This window comes from Amblyomma americanum, chromosome 1, assembly GCF_052857255.1.
Source record: "Amblyomma americanum isolate KBUSLIRL-KWMA chromosome 1, ASM5285725v1, whole genome shotgun sequence".
Taxonomy (NCBI): Eukaryota; Metazoa; Arthropoda; class Arachnida; order Ixodida; family Ixodidae; genus Amblyomma; species Amblyomma americanum.
Window position 1 is genome coordinate 268,542,481 of NC_135497.1, and position 12,231 is coordinate 268,554,711.

Consider the following 12,231-nt stretch of genomic DNA (forward strand, 5'->3'; position numbering starts at 1 on the left):
GAGTGCAGCGAAAAGTGTTTTGTCGGACGCACTGTGCGAGGCGATTCAGAAAGACAAGGGGAGCTGCAGGGACTCAAATGTTCGGAGAACATTCTTCTGGAGGGTGAGCGAGTGTGACATTCCTTGTGTGCTACGAGGTACATTCCTTGTGTGTGCTACGAGGTACATTCCTTGTGTGTGCTACGAGGTTCCACGTTCGACGGCGCGGCGTAGACGGAGACCCAGATGACAGGCATCATCAATTACCCAGCCATGCTCGTTGAGAGTGACAACCAGAACGAAGGGGTTTAAGCCCAACCGGACCCAACCGGACCCGCCGCCGCCGCCGCGGGGAAACAGGCTTTATCCTCCCCAATTGGCGTGGCGGTTTCAGGGGCGGCCCTCCCGGGCACATTCCAGGACAAGGGAACTGTCAGCGGGCCAGAGCGCGCCTTACCACAGCCGACGCTATGCGCTACCTCGAAGACAACATTCTTTCCCTCGGACTCAACACGTGAGGGGGGCGAGACAATAAGTGCGGTGGTATGTTTGTGCGCCCAAGTGAAAGCCCTAGCCCCCCCCTCCTTCCCCTCCGGCGTGGGCGTCCTCACCCTAGGGAGTGTGGAGAAGAGGATATAAAAATCTAGAAGCAGTACGGAAGACGCACGCTCAGGACGACATCGTTCGCCAAGAGGGCCTTCAGCGCCGAAGCCCGACGGCGTGCAGCTTCTGCCAGCAACCGCTCGAGCCCAACTCCGGAGCCACTCCATCGCCCCCATGAAGTCGTCGGCACGTAAGCTCGGACGCCCCAGCCTCTGATGTATAATCTTAATCATGTGTAATTATTGTAATTATTGAATATACCTGTTTGTTTAAACTGAGCCATACGGTGTCTCTTTGCCTCTCCGTCCCGTGTGGACCTGCGCATTATGGGGGTCATCACAGTGTGGTACATCTGCAGAAACAAATCAATATATAATACTAAAATGTGGCAGTATATCCACCCAGATGCCCACGTAGGCTCAGTAACTATCCCTGAAGGCTTAGAATTTGGAGATAACAAAGGAGAAGTAAATGAATCTGCGATAGAAGTGAACAGAATGCGTTTGCAAGATTCGTACGTGGCTCAAAATAAAGGAGGCGACGTAAGGTTACAAGTTCACAATGAAAAATATTGTTTAATCAAAATGGCAAATTTTTTGGTAATACCGTTAATTTTGACGGATTGCTTAATAAATAAATATGAGGGCAGAAAATTAGGGCACGGTAGCAATATCCACCACCCCGTTTAAAAGGGGACGCTCCAAACTTTCATCCCTCCATCCAACGCCAGACGAAGCCCTCAGTTCAATTTGCCGGAAACATTAAGCCTATTGCAGATCCAAGCGACTCGCTTTCTTCTCTTTGCTTCGAATTGTTCTGACCTTTTACGACGTCCGCCTTGTGGAACATAGAGTTCGCCGTCGCGACCAACTGCACATGTGGTATTCATTCCCCCGGGAAATTCTAAATTGCTCAGCAAGTGACGCTGCTGATTTCCTTCTTACCTACGTCTGTTTCATCACGATGCTCGAAGTCGACTTGTCATCGACTATGTCCGCTGCTTTCTCTTCCACGGGGTTTACGAAATGCTCTTTTCCTGCTGCGTTCCTCATAAAGTTATCCTGGACTATAAATCTCAGATTGTTGAAAGCTTCCTTTCCAGAGCATGACATTTTTGCTGAAAGGAGAAATGATTAAACAAAATGTTCATCGCTTAGCTCTGTACAGCTTTAAACCTGAACGTACACACACGTGTAGCCGCCCACAAATTGGCCAGATATATTTTATTCTATTAATGTGGAGGAGTCAAAAGGAAAGCTCCTATGCACATTGCTCAAAGGCCGGTTCAGGCACTCAGCGGCATTCGGCTGTGCCCTGGGAAGACTAAAGCTGCGCCATCTGAGTTCACGTCTCGCAGATGTAGTCAGCTGTAATAAACTGAAATATGAAAAATTATATATCGAAAATTTCACCCCTGTCTCGTGCGTATGCGTAGTTCTAAAAGCGTGTCGTCAAAAGTGATCAAGCTATCAGGCATGCACAGAGTGACCTGCCTTCTCCACACGGTGACTTCATTATTAATCAGTTATCCTAACAGCCGCGAAAAGATTATTTTTAATACACGGCGACAATACAACGGCGCAATCTATCACTGCTGTGAAGGTCATCAGCTCGTTCTCGCATTCCCGTATCGACTGCCGGCGCTGAAATTTTCTGCCACATGGGGATGGTGATAATTGCCTTTTTTTTGTGCGGTAGCTCATAGACTATCTGTACTCACAGAAGCAAGCATAATTTGCAAAATGAGCTCTTAGAACACGGAGGCCTGTGGCACGAAGTACCCCATATCTAAATAGCGCCGGGAATTGTTCCCCTCAGTCGACCACAGGAAAATCAGCTCTACTTAGCTGCACATTTGTTCAATGACACTGCCATTGTTGTTACTGCTCATCATACGGTCGAACTTGAAAACATAGCAAATACAGAACTGAAAAAATCTCCGACTGGTTTCTCACAAACAAATTAACAATCAATGCTAAGAAAACTAAATACATACTGTTCCACTCAAAGAAAAAATCAATTCTTTCAAGTGATATTACATTAACTATTAACCAGACCCAGCTTGAGTCAACAAATACTTTTACTTACCTTGGAGTCACACTGGATAAACATTTACACTGGCAACATCATATTGAGGCGACTTGCACTAAGATGGCATCCGGTTGTTATGCTCTTCTCCAGACGCGCGAATACTTTGATACCAATATCCTGCGCGTCCCTATACTTCACATTAATACATACTCACCTTTCATATTGCATCGAGTCGTGGGGCTGGACGTATAGTACATACCTAGAGCCTATTAAAAAGTTACAAAAGAGAGCACTTAGAATAATTTCATTTTCTAGTTACACTGCACACAGTAAGGCACTATTTACTAAACTACGCGTCTTACCACTCAATTTACTTCGTGAGAAAAGAACTGCTGAATGTGTTTATAAAATAGTAACAAACAACCTTCCGTTTGATATATCAATCTTTAACATCCCGCCACTTTCAACACGGAGCCGCACGTACGGCAATTTTAATTTGCCAGTGAAAAGAAATGTATATGGAGAGCGTCTCCTAGAGTTCACGGGCGCAAAAGTTTGGAATAATCTACCACATGACCTAAAGACTGCCTACAACTTTTCCATTGGAATAAAAAATTATTACCTTATAAAGAATGACACACTTTGAATTCATACTTTCATTCTTTTTTTTTCTAGTCGTCTGATATTATTTGCATGTAGCAGAAACCTGATACCTTGATTTATTTATAGATTTATAAATTTGCGTCTATTCTAAAAGTGTTTTGTGATTAAAAAGTGTGCACTGAAATCATTTTATCCTCCTCTCGTGTGTTGTACCCTTGTGATGTTTTGTAAATAGTTAACAACTATTTTCCTCTAGCTTTTTGTGATGCCTTAATTTTTGTGTAAGTTCTATGCGTTTTGTTTGATCTGTAAGTTTTTAGTTTATATAATCTGTAATATATGTGTTTCTTTTGTTGATACTCTTACAAGTGTTGAGAGTGATGTATAGCTTTTTTTTTTACTAACTTGCTTACTTTATTTTGGTATATTGTTGCCTGCATGCTTGTATACATTTTCTCTATTGGACCCGTTACTAGCCGTTGGCTATGGGTCCGAGCAGTGTTTGCGTACAATTGTAAAGCAACAAAGATCAATAAATCAAATCAAATCAAATCAAAATCAAATCAAAGATGCACTTCACGCCCACGTCAAAGCAGCGGAGTTAAAATCTCACTTGACAGTCGTACGCAAGCTGCAGAGCAGCGGTTTGCAGTGCACACCAGTGCTGCTAACGGCGGCTCCGAAGGCCATGAATGGTGGCCGTCCTAGTGGCGCCACCTTTTTTTTTTTTTGCACAGCGCAAACTGCACTCCGTTATCGGTCTATACGTCTGCATACTAAAAGCGTTCCACTTGTCGCAAGCTTACTTTATAAGGCGGTCCCGCAGCATGTTTGAATGATTGCTGCTGCCTCGCTTTCGAGGTGTGTTCTTTCGGAAGTGAGGCACGCAAGCACGCACGCATGCATCGCACACTTCAAATTGGCTTGCTTCGAATGCAAAATGGGAAATAGGATTAAACTGGAAATCTAAAAAAAATAGGGGCACTTAACACTGCTTACGAGGTGCGAAGGCGAAAGCAATAGTGTGTCCACCTCGACGCAGCTTGCGCTCTGGGAAATGAAACGAAGACGCGCCTCCGAACGCTGATTCCACAAACGCTGGTATCTGTTATGCATGCTGGCGTTGCACTCGCCGCTTCGGGGGTTAGACGACGGCTGTTGCGGCACCATCTTTTTGGGACCATCTCTCGGCCTCAATTCCGGTCGCCGACGGAAGTTCGTCGACTTGAATTGGAGAAAAAATAGCGCTGAAGCATGCAAACCACAAGCAAGAACGAAGACGGGACACAAGAGCACATGTGCCTCGTCTTCGTTCTTGCTTGCGGTTTGCATGCTTTAGCGTTATTTTTTCTCCAATTAAAGTATGCTCCAACTATCCCAAAAATAGGTGTTAACAAACTTCGTCTAATTCAGCGAGTAAGGCTTTCGCCTTTAAAAAAAAAGGATTCCAGTGAATCAGTGACGTGCAGATAAGCGCAAAAACGGCTGTCGTCTATGAGTGTATAACCAACTGGTTGCATGATCAATTATACGCCAAAAAGAGCTTTCAAAAATTATATGCCGAGAAAACGGCCGACTATATTTTCTCTCACAATCGTGCACATCAATAAACTAGTCTATAAGGAAAAAAAAATAGAATGTTCTGACTGAAGAGCTACCCGCAGTTAGCTCATTCTTGTGCTTTTTTAATTATTTGCCATCCTTCGAATATAACGCTGTATCTCTATTACACCAACAGCTTGGCATAGTGCCTGCGTCGTTCAGCTGCTGAGCACGAGTGTGCGGGTTCGATCTCGCTCGTGGCGGCTGCATTTCGATGGAGACGAAATGAAAAAAAAAACGCGTACTGAGATTTCTGTGCAAGTTAAAAAGCCCCCCCCCCCCCCCCCCCCCAAGTGATTTAAATCAGTCCGAACCCGTCCATTACGGTGCGGCTCTTAGCCCACAGCGTTGGTTTGATACGTAAGCGAGCTGTTAAACTGACAATGACACTCCTTTGCTGCGGAGATATTGTTGGAATACTTTGAAACGTCTTCATCTCATGAGAGAAAAGTTCATTCACATCAGTGTGCTAAAGAAAGGAGAGAGAGAGAAAAGAAAAAAAAAAGACGGAGGGCATGTATAGACCTGAGCAGGCTTTTCTATGGAGCGCTCGAGCTATGGTTGGTGGAGTGAATAAGCTAAATTTTAAAGCAGGTAGTGGCTTCCACAGGTAATCCTCGCTGTTCAAGCGTTTCCACACGAATGGTAAATGCACAGGAGCAGTTCCCGCAAAAAAAAAAGCAGCTGAAGAAATATTCCTTTTCTTGTTGTTGCTGTTCCGCAGCCCACACCTCCAGCAGCGCTATGTACAAGCCTTCTAATCTCTGTACGCATATTCGTTGGCCGATTAATGTGTTTTGCGTGCAGCACTGGCCAATAAGTCAGTATGTCGACCAGCACACCGTAACGCTGAGTGGAAAGGGAGGACGTACAAATTAAAAGGGACCGGCAGCGTCAGAGAAGTTGCTTGAGGGTGTTATACCCGAGCATGCATTCCGCTGGCCTCCGTGGAAGCCGGCGCAGTGCGCCCGCCACTGCGCGACGCAAGCCTGGACTCTCGGACATGTCGCGGCTTGCAGTGTGATTCATCCGGGCACGCCCGGCGGAATCCTCTCCCTCCTCCCCTCGCAAGCGCCGGCTAGAACCGCAACCGACGGTGATTCTTGACAATTCGCATATTTCATCCCTTGACGACGCAGTTGCCGATATTATCACGGCTTTTAAAGCTGCAGCAAGAGGTTTAAAATTCACGTACGAATTTCCCTGCGCTCACAACATACAGTTTTTAGACCTCGGTATTACTTTCAGAACGAACCACATATGTTGGAAATATAGCCCTAGGTCACAAAAGTCCCTTCTCCCTTTTAACAGCGCTCATTCAAAGATAATTAAACGCGGAATCGCCATGAACTGCATCAACGCTGCCCTATAGAAAAAACCTGCCCGCATCAAATGACCGATAGTGTCAATCAGCAAGTCGAGCGGCTACGCATGTCCGGCTTCCCTGATGATGGTATTTCAGCTGCTTGTGAGAGCCTAATGCAGAAAAGAAAGAGTAAAGGAACGGATGATAAAGAAAAAAACAGAATAACACTCAGGTAATACCGTACCTACATAAGATATCTCACAATCTGAAGAAGATCGCCAGCCGATACAACGTTAACGTTGTATTTTCCGCACCATGCAAGCTGTCAAAAATTTTGTCCAATGATAACGAGAAAGAAGAAGGCGCCGTGCAGTATTAAGCACGTCACAAAGTTCACAAAATGTGTAACGAGGGTCGTTGATAGTATTCCTCTTACGTGTAAAAAAGTGTACATTGGCCAAACAGGGCGTTGTTTTAATGAAAGAGCGCTACAACACTTCAATCTAGTAAAGGATGGTATCAGCGGCCAACTCGCCGTACACTGCCGGTCGTGCAAATGCAAACCTATCTTTAAGAAGGCGCAGTTTCTGGGTCATGTCAAGACAAGCTTCATGATGATGATTATGGATTTTTATGGCGCAAGGGCATCTAAGGCCAAAGAGCGCCATGACACAAGGCATTTTTCTTTTTCTCAAGGTGGGGTCAAGGACAAGCTTCAGCGTGAAATTATCGAAGCCTTTTTTTATTAGGAAAGCCTGTGACAATTTCGTCAGCACGCCTTCACTGTCATTGCTGGAGAATGAAAAGGCTTTCTTGGATGATTGTGATTAGGTTTCACTTCATGATAACTGAATGTATTTAAGCGTCGGGCTTTTTTCAAATAAAATCAGTTGGAATTCCGGCACAGTCCTGTCTTGTTCGTTCCTTGTCTTCTGTGTGCGTTTTATTCATGCTACGAAACTTGTCTCCATTGTCAAATTCGAACTGTGACCAGTGCCGTGACCTGATTGGAGGGTTTGAACGGCTGACTGTGGCAACGGTCGTCGGAGGCTATAAAAGGTCGAGCCGCGCCTACCCTTTCCTTTCAATCTTTTTTCCCCTCCCCTCCTCTTTCTACGACACGCCGGCAGTGGGCGTGGAGGCTAGCCCTCCAGTAGACAAGCCCGTGTCTCCCTCCTTTTCATCCTTCCCAACAATCACTGAAGAAGAAGAAGAAGACGACGAGCAGACGGAGACATCAAGCGAGAGAGACGCTCTCCCGGCGCATCGCCGTGTGCCTTTGTGTGTGCACGTTGTGCTCTTGGCCACTGTGCCGTTAATGTAACGCCCTTGTTTATACTGCACATAACTGTTTTGTTGACTCACCGTCGCCTTTCCGTTTCGTCGCTCAGCTCTGCGCAACAGTGGCAGCAGGCCGAGATGCTGCAGTCCCTACAGTAGCGACAGGCTGGGAGTCCCAGTCGTAACAGTGGTGGCAGCGGTGGGATGCCCAATCGTAACAGTGGATGGCAGCTGAGGGATCGACCGGCGTCAGCTACCTCGGCGCGGTGAGTGCCTGATGTTTCCCCTCCGTTGGACTGCCACTAGGTGGCTGATATGTACGGACACGCTTCATATGGGCTCCACCAATTTCATCAGATTACCCCAACAATCTTAATCGGATGCCACCCATTACTGCGGACCAGCAATCGAACATCATCAGGCACGTCTTGGGCAAGTTTTACGTTTGGATAACAATAATTACACCTTTCTTCCGGCCCTCTGAAATTCCCTGGGTTCTGGTCGCCGCGCTGAGCCTACCTAGGCTCAGCGCGGGTCCGCCCACAGCTGCGAGGAACGGACCACGAGTCATGAGCCACGAGGCAGCAGCCTGCGCCGACGACGACGAAGCTCCGCAGAGCTCCCGTTGCCACCGGCGCTCTCTCCTTTCCACCACCGAAGAGGAAGAAGACATGGAGCTCAATACTCCTCCTCCAGACATTCCGCCGGCACAGTTGTTGTTTGGCATGATGTGAGGCGAACAACAACAATAACACAGGAGAACGCTGGTCCTCCGACAGGGACGCCTGTGAAGGACTCATCTTCTGACTGGACTATCTATCTGGCGCACAGCAAACAGAAACTCCTGGCTCGAGGTAAGCCAGTCACAGTGGCGGGAGACACAATCCAACCCTCATATGCGCCACCTATATCCACCCCTTCGAAGACTCCGCCTCGCCGCCACCGCCTTACCCCATTACCCAAGCAGGACTGCAAACTTATTATCCGCCTCAAGAAAGATATTCCTCTGAAGAATTTCACCACTCCAGAGATCTCCAGTTGCCCAAGCCTGCCGCTACCCCATAAATATGAGCTCCCTCAGGGTGCGCATTGATCAGGCCTCCAACATCATTATCACCAGCACCTCCGATCTTGAGACAGCAAATCAAGTCCGACAACTCGACAGCCTTACGCTCGCCTCCAAGGCCTACGCTGTCGCTGCCTACGTTGCAACCGTCTACAAGGGCGTCATTCATGGAAACCGAGCTTACCTCGGAAACCGAGCTTATGGATGGACTCAGGACCCCCTTTCCCGGCGTGGAAGTCCTCCGGAATCGCATGATGGGCGCCACCAGAACGGCCGTCCTTACCTTCAACATCTGTAATGCTCCGCGGTCGGTCATCTAATGTGGAGGTGAACTGTCCTGCTACCCATTCAAGCCGACCAAGCAGGTATGTCAAGTCTGTCACGAAGTGGGCCACCGTTCCGACGTCTGCCCCACACCGGACATCTCTATCTGCCACATCTGTGGCACTCTCAACCCAGCCTCTAGACATCCCTGCACCCCGAGGTGTGCATCCTGCGGGGAAGCTCGCCACACTGGCGCACGGGAATGCCGCCAACGCCTGGTTCAAAACACGACCCGGAAAGCTCAAACGCCAACACCCAAGACTCGAGTGGGTCGCCAAAGGTGGTTCAGCTCCGAACGGTTCTCCTCAGAAAAGCCTCCCCGAAAGCGCATGAAGACAAGTAAAACATCGGTCAGTAAACCATCCGGGACGACCAAGGGTCCACAGTTGGAATCACCGGCCTCCAAACCACAGGTGAGCTGGTCAGTTGTTGCCTCCTCTGCACCAAAAAACTCAATCTACACAAATCACCAAACTCAGGGCAGAAATACCATGCCTTAACACACAGCTAGGTCAACAAACCACCAAGCCCACTACGCAAGCTCCGGGAGACCAGTCTAATAACCCTTCCGCACCTGCTTCAGTAACGCCCCAACCAAACAATTCGACAGCAACGCAATTCCCCCCCCCCCCAAACATCTGCGCCCTTCACTCCTGCCCAGTTAGAATACTTGGACCGTATGAAGAACGACATTTTGCACACCGTGCCACAGCAACTCGCACAATACCAACAAATGCAGCAAATGGCCACCTTCCAGCAACAGCTGGTTACTATGCAACAACAACTCCAGCAACAGATGCAGGAGATGTACACCTCCCTCACAACTTGCATAGACCACCTACCGCGTCAACGAATCCCATCTGCCTAACCCCTAGTGGGCGCCACCAACGCCGCATGTGTCTGCCGTCGGAAGTCAGTGAGTCGGAGAATCGGGACAGCTTCCTGGCACTAGGCAACCATCATGGGGCTCATTAACGCATCGACACCCCCGCTCCACCACCTTGAAATCTGGCAGTGGAACTGCCGTTATTTTCGTCCTAAAGCATCATCTCTTCTTTAATATATACATTCCGCCCCAGTCCTCCAAGACGTCATTTGCCTTCAAGAAGTGGGCAACAGGCCCATCCGCATACGAGGCTATTACACGGTTCAGACCCACCTCGCATCCCGGGTAGCCATCCTAGTTTCGAAAACCATAGCTGCTACCGCCCATGCCCTCAACTCGTCCGACATCGATCATCAATTCATCGAAATTATTCCCCGAAAGGCCCGCAAACAAAGTACGTTCATAATCAATGTGTACAGTCCCCCTCAACAAAAACACGCTCAGTGTGACCCCTTGCTTTCGAAATGCCACCACATAGACCAACATAATCGTCTCGTGGTACCTGGCGACTTTAATGCTCCCCACACCTCCTGGGTTTACCGAGTCGTTAGAGCCAAGGGGACCACTCTCCTGGATGCCGTGGACGCCGCACACCTTACCTTAATAACCGATATCTCAGGCCCCACAAGGCTAGGTAATAGTGTCTCCCGTTACACCTTTCCGGATCTCACTTTCACTAAGAATGTACCCCGCCCTATCTGGACTAACCTAGGGGAAACACTAGGAAGCGACCATTACATATATACACTCTCAGTCGTCATACTGTCCCCACAGCACCGGATGCCCCTCGGTATCATCAAGATCACCAATAGGGAAGCCTACAGAGCCGCGGCTCCACATTCCAGCTCTATACTAATATCGCGGCATGGACCCAGGCCCTCTGTGAAACCCTTCAATCGCACACGCAAGCCCTCCAACAGACCGTTGGCAACCCCGCAGTCGACCCCCACCTCCTCCACCTCTGGGAGGCCCGTCACGGCCTGCTTAAGAGGTGGCGCCGACAACGACATAGCCGCATCCTCAAAAGGCGCATAGCGCAGTTTACCTTACTATCTTAAGACTATACGCAACGCAAATGCACCCAAAACTGGCGTCAATTTTGCGACTCCCTCCGTGGCACCTCGAGTACTGCCAAAACATGAGCCATACTGCGCAGCCTTCTATATCCTGAAACAACAAAGGCGTCTACTAATAGAACCTTGCAAGCAGTAGCCCATCAATTCGCAGGCAATCACCAAGAGCTTCTGGACACCCTTTGCTCCAAATATTTCGCCGCTCGACAGCCAATTACCTCGTCTACCACTTACATCGGCCACACCAACCCGGAACTCGACGCGCCAATCACTTATAAAGAGATCTTAGCAGCTGCACGCGCTTGTAGTCGCTCTAGTGCCCGAGGTGCCGACAAAATCACTAACGCAATGCTACGCGACATCTCCAACCAATGATTCCCTTCAAGCACTTACCCAATACATCAGTGATGAACTGTGGACTCAAGGCAAAATACCTCCTCAATGGAAACACGTAGAAGTTGTACTCATCCCTAAACCCAGTAACCCTCTCTGCTCTCAGGCCCATATCGCTCACCTCCAGCTTGGGCAATCAGTACGAGCGAATCATGCAAACACGTCTGCAAAACTACATTGAAGATCATAATCTCTTCCCCCTTTTATTCTCGGCTTTCGACCAGGTCTTTCTACGCAAGACGTATTTCTGCTGCTCAAACAAGAAGTCCTAACGGGGATACCTCCTCTCGGAGAGCACCTTCTAACACTTGACATTATGGGCGCCTTCGACAACATATACCATTCTGCAATCCTAGAAGGTGTAAATCAGATACACTGTGGATCTCGCTTGTTCCAATATATCTCGACCTTCCTCACTGCCCGACCAGCCACGATAGGTATCGGATCTACTAGATCGTCTCCCTTCCAAACACCTGACAAGGGCACTCCACAAGGTGCTATCCTATCACCACTATTATTCAATATAGCCATGACCTCTCTCGCCCACAATATATCTACACTCTCCGACATCGGATATACCATCTATGCGGATGACATCACCATCTGGTCAACCCGAGGATACCTCGCCGCCAAAGAGCAAGCCCTACAAACAGCCATCAGTGTGGTCAAACATTTTGTTCAGACCAGAGGTATGCAATGTGCACCGTACAAATCGTAAATCATCCGTATTCGTGGTCCACGCTATCGCTCCCCCGGCCCAATCATGCTCGAAATTCACAACCACCCTATAGAAAAGAAAATCACTCATTCGAGTGCTTGGCCTCTGGGTCCAGCATGACCGCCAACCCACCCACACCATTGCCACTCTACGCACGTCTGTGCTCATATCGGATGTACGGTACGACGCATTGCTGGACATCGCAAGGGCATGCGCGAGGATGACACCATCCGCCTCGCCACGGCCCTTGCCATGAGTCCAATCCAGTATGGTCTCCCATACCAGAATATTGATCGCACCGAAGAGAGTAGGATCGATATCCTTATCCGTACCCTCTTTAAAACTGCTCTGGGCCTTCCCATGTGT